The sequence below is a fragment of the Cyprinus carpio genome, chromosome A7 (assembly GCF_018340385.1).
Source record: "Cyprinus carpio isolate SPL01 chromosome A7, ASM1834038v1, whole genome shotgun sequence".
Lineage (NCBI taxonomy): Eukaryota > Metazoa > Chordata > Actinopteri > Cypriniformes > Cyprinidae > Cyprinus > Cyprinus carpio.
In genome coordinates this window covers 45077853-45086210 of record NC_056578.1, presented here as the reverse complement: position 1 = coordinate 45086210, position 8358 = coordinate 45077853, and the positions used below count along the sequence as shown (strand labels likewise).

Genomic DNA, 8358 nt, shown 5'->3' with positions numbered 1-8358 from the left:
TATAGTGTGCATATTGCTTGAACATTTATGTGTAAAAAAGATAGAAAAATAATATCAGTAGAATTATTATATTATAATTGCAAGTTATAATTATATACCAATTATAAACTATTTAGCTGTATTTTTAGTTACCCTCAGTGCACAAACAACCATTATTCACTTACTATTACTGATTTAGTAACTGTTGTACTATTTTATGTACAGTGTTATATGAGTTAAAGTCAATTACAATTGTAATTTCTGTCATAATGAATTTATATAGTGTGATAATTACTGTATGATTTTCTTTGAAAACAATAGTTTCTTAAAATAATATACAATCAGCAATTGCAATACATTAACTGCTTATAAGCAAAACCATATATAATAACATAAGTACTTATTACATTATTGAATAAAGATAAACATATTACATGAATTAGGTAGTAAGTCAAAATAAATAAAAATCTAAGTGTGTGTGTGTGTGTGTATATATATATTGGACATAGGTTCGTTTTATTACTAATTATCTTTCTACTATCCCTGTGAAAGTATTCCACAGCTGCTTTCACTTTGTCCACAGTGGGCTTTATCCCCTTTAGAGCATCTCTTACAATCAGGTTGATTGTGTGGGCAAGACATGGATGATGGGTCCACTTTAATATTTTCACGGCTTTGGTAATGTTAGCTGCATTGTCACTACACAACACGCCACTTTTCCATCTACATGCCATTCTTTTGCCACTCTCAACAGTTCCTCTGCCAAGTTCTCTGAGGTGTGTCTGTCGCTGAACTCAAAGCAGTCTAGAAGACAGCTAGACATTGAAAAATCTTCAATAAAGTGACATGTAACTGATATGTAATTAGTGGTTATCCTTGACGTCCAGCAGTCAGTGGTAAGGGAAACTGCAGTAGCTTTTTTGACTCTTTCCTGCACTGAAGCCCTTGTGCTCTCATACAGTTGTGGAATAAGTGATTTTGAAATTACTTTCCTGCTTGGAATTGTGTACATTGGATTTAGACTACTGCTATAATTTCTAAAACCTCTGTCCTCCACATCAAAAAATGGCTGGAAATCGGTGGCAAACATTTTAGCCAATGCAATATCAATTTGGCCTTGTTTTTTGCAGACATTGACTTTGCATAAACTGGTCCATTGTAGAAGACTGCGCTTGCTGTGGGTCATGGATTAGCCTACTTGACTGAGTGGATACATCTCCACGTGAGGTGCTGGTTTCAGTCGCTCCACCACCATCACTACCGGGACCGCTAGTTTCTCGAAGCTCAGCTAGCTTCACAGTTGGGTGCACAGTTCGCATATGCCGGTGTAGGTTAATCGCGTAGAGAACCGGCTTTATTTATGAGATTTTCTTTTGGCAAATTCTACACTGTGCTTTAACATTGTCTACATCATTAAAATGATTCCAAAGCTGCTGTGCTTCCGACTCATTTTCCTGCGTTTGTTTTGTTTTCACAGCTGTTGTGTTTTTCCTCTCCTCTCCTCCGAGTTTGACACTGTGTGTGTGTGGTGTGTGTGTGTGTGATGGCTCGCCTCCCTCATGCAGTATAATTGGTTGACACCGTGTATGATTGACAGGAACAGAATTTGGAGGCTGATCAGACAGTCGGAAACGAAGATATGTGCGCCTTTAGGCCTATAAAACATTTTTTTTTTTTTTTTTTGTTCTTTGAATTAGTCAATTATTTTAAATAAAATAAAATGCATCCATTATTTCATTATTACATAATGATTTCATTTCTATAGGCTATATTTTTTTTAAAGAGAGTCGGCTCTTCAGATATGCGAGCCAACTCCCGTCGTTCACCTACAAGACCGGGCCCTAAGAGTCGGCTCATTCGCAAATGAATCATCACTACCGGTCCTACGCGGACCCGATTTCGCGGGGGGACTCGATTTCTCATCACACCGGCAAAATACAAAACCTCCTCGGCAGTCATGAAGCGGAATTATGCTTCAGGAAGCCAGAAGAGAAAGAAGAGAAAGGAGGAGGATAAGAAAAAACAAGATAGTGGTAAGTGATAAATTACACTGGATAAAATAGCTCTACTTGTCAGTCTTGTACAAATGGTGTAATTTTGCAGCAGGTAGGCTAGCAAAAATATGTTGATGTTAGCTACCTGCCTGACGGCAAATGCTGCTTGTAACGAACAGTTAGTGCAACTTTTTTTTCGAACGGACAGAATATGGTTACTGTAATATGTTTTAAACGGGATAAGGAAGACACAGATCTGTTCCAGAATCACTGTTTATCGTATTTAATGACATGACATTGCTGTAGCTTTGTAATAGTTTTTGATGAAAGTGAAATAGCAAATAGCATGCTATACTATTCCACCGTGATAATCTATTTACCAAATGGGGGTTAGGAGAACCACACAATAATTTCTGTGCATCAAACATTAGCTTGGGATGTTTTTAAGCATTGGTAAGCAGCTGCCTGCATCCCTTCCCTTCTAATATCAAAATATGGAAATGCTAACATATCTTTAAGTTTTCGTGAAATTTTATAATAAGTAAAAATACTGTTTGCTAACAGTTAAATGGCAATTAACTAAAGATTAATTAACTATAATTTACCGTCTATTAATGATTGTTATTATAAAGTGTTACCATCTTTTCTTTTCTCGCTCAAGGTGCTTTTGCTTAAATTTCTCAGCCCTCAGGCTCTTTCCTAAGGATACCTCCACTGATGAAGGTAGAGTGAATTTCTCTCACTGAGCTGAGCTGTTAATAGTGACCCTTTTCAATATGCTAACAGTGAAATGGTAAAACGTACTTCACAGGTAATTTCAGATTTTTTTTTTTTTTTCAATTATTTTCCCAGCTACACCATCAACTTCATCCTCAACATCAACAGATGCATCACTTCTCAGTGCTGATGTTTCCTCTATACTGTAGCACAAGGTACCACAAGCTCATATAATTATAGCTGATATCCTGCACAGCCCAGAGTTTAAACTGATAAGTGTGCTGTCATATTATTAGAAAACAAAACATAAATCACTATTGAATTCCAACCAAACTGTGTAAATACCAGTCACTTTTTGCCCATGGACATTTCAAGAATTTTTAATATACAGTAGTGCCTGTCAAATTTCTAGGTGTCAGACACTCAGTGACGCATTCTGTACCTGAACAGATGGATTATATTAATAAAAACATAATTTTTCCCCAGCTACACCATCAATACCATCTCTCACAGTGGAAGACACTGCATCCAGAACAGAAATTGAGTCTGCACCACTTCCCAACACTGAGGTTTCCTCTACAGCTCAAGATACCACAAGCACTGTCATTATAGCTGATGACCCTACGCAGTGGCCAGCAGTCCTGACTGATAGTGTGCACTGTCAAATTGTTAAAAAAGGACCAGTGCAAGTCACAAACATTGTTTTCCCCCAAAATTCAAAAATATCTCCATGTCCATTTTGCTCTGGGGTCCCCAAATTCCTTCAAACGGCCCTGGGTGTGTAGGGGTGAGGTCAGGGCCGCGGATCGCTCCAGACTGCTCTCCAGTTCATTGATGTAAATGTTAAATAATATTGGGCTTAAGAAGCAGCCTTGTTCTCTCCCACGCCCTGGGAAAGATACCTCGTGACGTTTGGTGCAGATTTTTATGCCACATTTACTGTCAGTGTACATTGATTTGATAAGGTCATAGGTTTTTTTACTTCATATACCACTTTCTCAATAAGTTTGTAGAATAGTCCTTGGTGTCAAATTGAGTCAAAGTTTTTTTTTTTTTTTTGTCAATCAATAAAGCATGGCATATATTTTACCTTTATCTTGGGCAATATGTTTTTCGAATAGAGTATGTAATCTATAGATGTGATCAGATGTATGGTAATCCGCTTTAAAAAAAAAAAAAAAAAAAAAAAAAAAAAACCTTTTTGGTAAAAATCTCTCTCTCTCTCTCAAAATGGCCATATTTGAGAAAAAAAAAAAAGTAGTTTGAATCACTGGATATAGCTGTCGATCATTTAATATTTATATCGTAAAACAGAAAACGTTAAAAAGTTAATATTAACTAAAAATCTTGCAGCTTTACCTCGCCTCTTTAACCTTAAACTGACGCCCTTGTTTGATCTGGTGAACAGTAAACCCCGCCTACTTTTGATTTGATTGGCCATCTCAGTCATTTTGATATTGATGAGCTGTTAGACCGCTGAGGCTTTGAAAGTTAATTCTCACACTTTAATAGTGTTTATAGCTCCTAACTATGGAATTACATTTGGTTCAATAAAAATGAACGTAACTTTATAAAACTGAAAGGCTGTGTGACTGTGAGAAGTTATTACCTCAAAATGTACGTCAGTATGCAGTTTTTCCCTATTGCTCAGCGTGCCAGTGATTATCCCTCTGTGTGTCACTGTTGGCACGCATGCCGTATGTTGCTGAACCCTGCTCTATGTATTAATACACATATAATTTAATTTTGATTGAAACAGCATTACAGTATCATGATCACTGTTATGAACTCAAAATCTCCTTATGAGAAAAAATACTGCAAAATGTTTCCAAACATATATAACAACAACAGGCAAAAATTATAAAAACATTTACAATCTTTAATAAAAACAATAAACAATTTTATAGTGTACAACATAAAAACAAAAACTCTCAACAAAAAACATACTAAAAAAACACATACAGTAAAAAAAATAAAATAAAAAAGAGTATCATACAATTTCAATAACGCCAAATAGGTTTATTTATGAGGACAATGATATTAAGCTCACCCTTCACTGAGAGAGAAACAGAGTTTGATCGTGATGAGTCTGGTCCTTCGCTCATTCCTTCACACGTGTACAGACCCGCATCAGATGTTTTAGCTCGTTCAATAGTGAAAGTGTTTCTGTAACCCTCAAACACTATAGTTCTGCCTTTATACCACTCATAGTCCCAGTCACTGTAATCAGAGTTTATCACACACTTCAGACTCACTCTCTCTCCAGTGAATACAGGACTGTCTGGAGTCACAGTCAGTGTAGGTCTGGGTAAATCTGTGAAAAAAAAAAAAAAAGAAAAAAAAAGTGACACAAACAACACAGTAAAAGAAAAAAATTATTGGTTTATAAGTTATACAGTTTATATATTGTCATATTCAATAATATTTGTCATGTTTTGGTTTTGTCCTGTGGTTAGTTTTCTGATCGGAGTGTTTTCTGGAGGCTCTGGCTCCCCTCGATCCCCTCAGACAAACACCTCTGACTCGTCACAGAAAGCAGAATGAAGCTCCTGCTGAAGGAGAGCTGAAGACCTCCACACTACAACCTCATATGAGGAGCAGCTGAATCTCAATCAACTTCAACAGACTATCTGAAGACTTCATCAACTCATTTAAACATCATTATCTGTAAGTCACTTCATTCTCTCTGACTTCAGGACAAAACTCATCTCTATTGAAGTCTGTGACTAAAGTAATCATTAGTGGTGTAACGATACACTTCTATAAATAATACTGATCTCACAATATACTATAAACAAAACAAACAAAAAAAAAAGAGTTAAAATGGCGTTAAAATGACAATTTTATTCTTAATTATTGTATCTAAGGCATATAAACAGTTAACAAAAATAAATGTTCATTAAAATGCTAAATTTGGTGTTATATCAGGAATGGACTTGAAAAGGCTTTGGTCTGGTGCTTCTCTCTCATGCAGAGCACAACAGAGACATAAAAGTACAGTTATATATTAGAAACATTATGATTTCACTCTGACTACATACCTATAAATGTTTTTAAATGTGCATTTTATTAAATAATGTATTTATGACATGCTCTGTGGAATACTTGATTCTTGACAGTCGTGTATTTATCTCTGGATAACAGCCGGTGAAATCTAATAACACAGGCTCATCCGGGTAACAGCAGTATCTTGCTTGAACTATTTTTTTTTCTTGGTGGAAGCTTTTGTTTGTTTAGCTAATAAAATATTAAAACTCGATTCAAAATGGTGTACAGTTGTTTAATTATGTCGTCCTGGTATCTTGGACTCTCTCTCTGGATTTCATACAAAGCTGCTTGGCTGCTGCCATTTTGCTCTGCATTGTTTTGTACAAATGGATTATAAGAGAACTAACAAACTGGTAAAGCTTTTTAAAACATTTTCGTCTTAATTCTTTTATTGCCTTGATTTTTATATGGAAATTTTTTTAATAAGTTTGCCTGCAACTGTTTTCTAAATGTGTCGCTTTGCTCACAACTGAATAAATTATCTGGTTTGCCTGGAGAGCCTATTCAGGAACTTCTGTTTATTTTTTTCTTTTTTCTTTCTTTTCTTTTTCTGGAATGTTTGGTTCCCAATTTATTAAATGTCCGCTTTGGTTTAAAATTGCCTTGACTATGGGTCCCCGGACCTCCAAAAAGTCAGACCTGAATAAATTATCTGTTTTTCAAACAACCTGAGAGCCTGTTCTAGTGTTTCATTTATACCACTTATATCTCCAGTAACTGTCAGACTCAATCTCACACTTCAGACTCACTCTCTCTCCAGTGAATACTGTGTCTGGAGTCACAGTCAGTGTAGATCTGGGTGAATGTGAAACAGAAGAAAATAAACTCTGAATATATGACTTCAGTGTAGTATAGTTTAGTGACACAATTGTGATTAAAAATGTACTATGTTATGCTAAAAAGTTGTAATAAAGGGATACATATTCATTTTGTTTGTTTTGTCAATCCAGCTGGATTTTGGAAAATGAGAAAGTTATTTAAAACATTCTTGAACAGTTCTTGTTCTGGGTCGGTAGGTGGAGCTGTTTTTCAGTCAGAGGGTTTCAACAAAACATTTATTTTAGAAATCATTATGGTAATAATCTTCAGAGAAAATGGAAAACGTTCATCTATCTTCTAGGTTCTGTTGTCAGAATGCTACAACTTACACTGTATTGAATGAACAACATTAAGTATAGTTGCTGTAGGGACCCCTTACATGGGATTTTTTCCCCCAAGGACAACTTAACAATCAAAACATTTTGGGGGGCCAGGGACCCCTTGCATGGGAATTTGTTTCCATCAGGGACACCATCATAGTTTGCAAGAACGCTGGCGCATATGCTTATTTTCAGCCCTATGTGATTTCCCTCGATATGAATTTTTTTTCTTAATTTTTTAACTCCAAAGTAATCAAAACATATATTTAATTAGTGCAAATTTGAAAAGATTATACACTAACAAGTTATTACAAATATATAGTCAAGATTACTTTTTTATTTCTCTTCATGTAATATTCATGACTATGGGTCCTTGACCTCCAGTGCTGCACTTTGAGAAAATATTAGCTTTAGTCAGCAAATAAAAATTTGTTTAGTGTCTCCTCACATTACAGATTATAAAAGAAGTGGGATGCTTAGTTTTAAACCCCATTTTTTTTTGTCTCTCACTCTCTCTTGAGTAACATAGATTACTTATTTTGAAGAATGCTGGGATAACCAAAATTGTAGTAGTTTTGTGTTTTTTTTTTTTTTTTTTTTTTTTGTATTTGTTAATTAAATACGCTAAAAGCTAAGTGTAATTAATCAGATTTTTCAAAATATTTGTGACATTTTTTAAAAATCACTTTATGTAAATTCTAACATACCATAAACCACATAATCAACAGGCCAGGGGGATCCGGGGACCCCTCCCCAGCTAATATATATATATATATATATATATATATATATATATATATATATATATATATATATATATATAGATATATATATATATATATATATATTAGTATCAACAACAAAGACAAATTGAAAAAATCATGCAGTAAGGATACAGTAAATAAGATTGAAGAGACAGAGTAGATTGAATAAATGCAAGCTTATTGGCAATAAGTTAAGCCAGATGCCACCACGGGTTAGAATAACGCCACACGACCGGCATTAAGTTAATGCCACATGCCACTTTAGATGCAGATTTATTTGCTCATCTACATGGACACACCTCTCATGGCTACGAGGACTCTACGGCAAATCAGAGCATCCAGTTTGCAAGAGTGCGAAGATTGCAAGGACAGCCCTTACGATTCTAGATATAGAGGAAAAATGCCCCTGAATGAGCTTTTGTCTCATAAAGTTATCACACCAGGCACGAATGAGTGCAAATTTTATACAACAGTTAAATTAATAAGAAAGTATTATTATTATTTTATTATTATATTATATTTTGAGTAGGCTATCGTTTCAGTTTAAAAAATAGTTGGGGCACAAAAATTGAAATTCATTATTTTGTTTATTTACATTTACATTTACTCACCTCGATGTTGTTTCAAACCCTATGTCTTTATTGCTTTTGAGAAACATAGGAAGACATTTTGAAGAATGCAGATAACCAAACTGTTTTACTCTGTAAATATATGTTG

General features: G+C 34.9%; 1 long non-coding RNA gene across 1 annotated transcript; it reads left to right on the top strand.

Annotated features, from left to right (window-relative positions):
• The first annotated feature begins 2643 nt into the window (after positions 1 to 2643).
• LOC109054995 lies at positions 2644 to 3423 on the top strand. Its single transcript, XR_006160535.1, has 3 exons — positions 2644 to 2696; positions 2826 to 2905; positions 3177 to 3423. It is a non-coding gene; the product is annotated as an uncharacterized LOC109054995 (long non-coding RNA).
• Positions 3424 to 8358: the final 4935 nt, after the last annotated feature.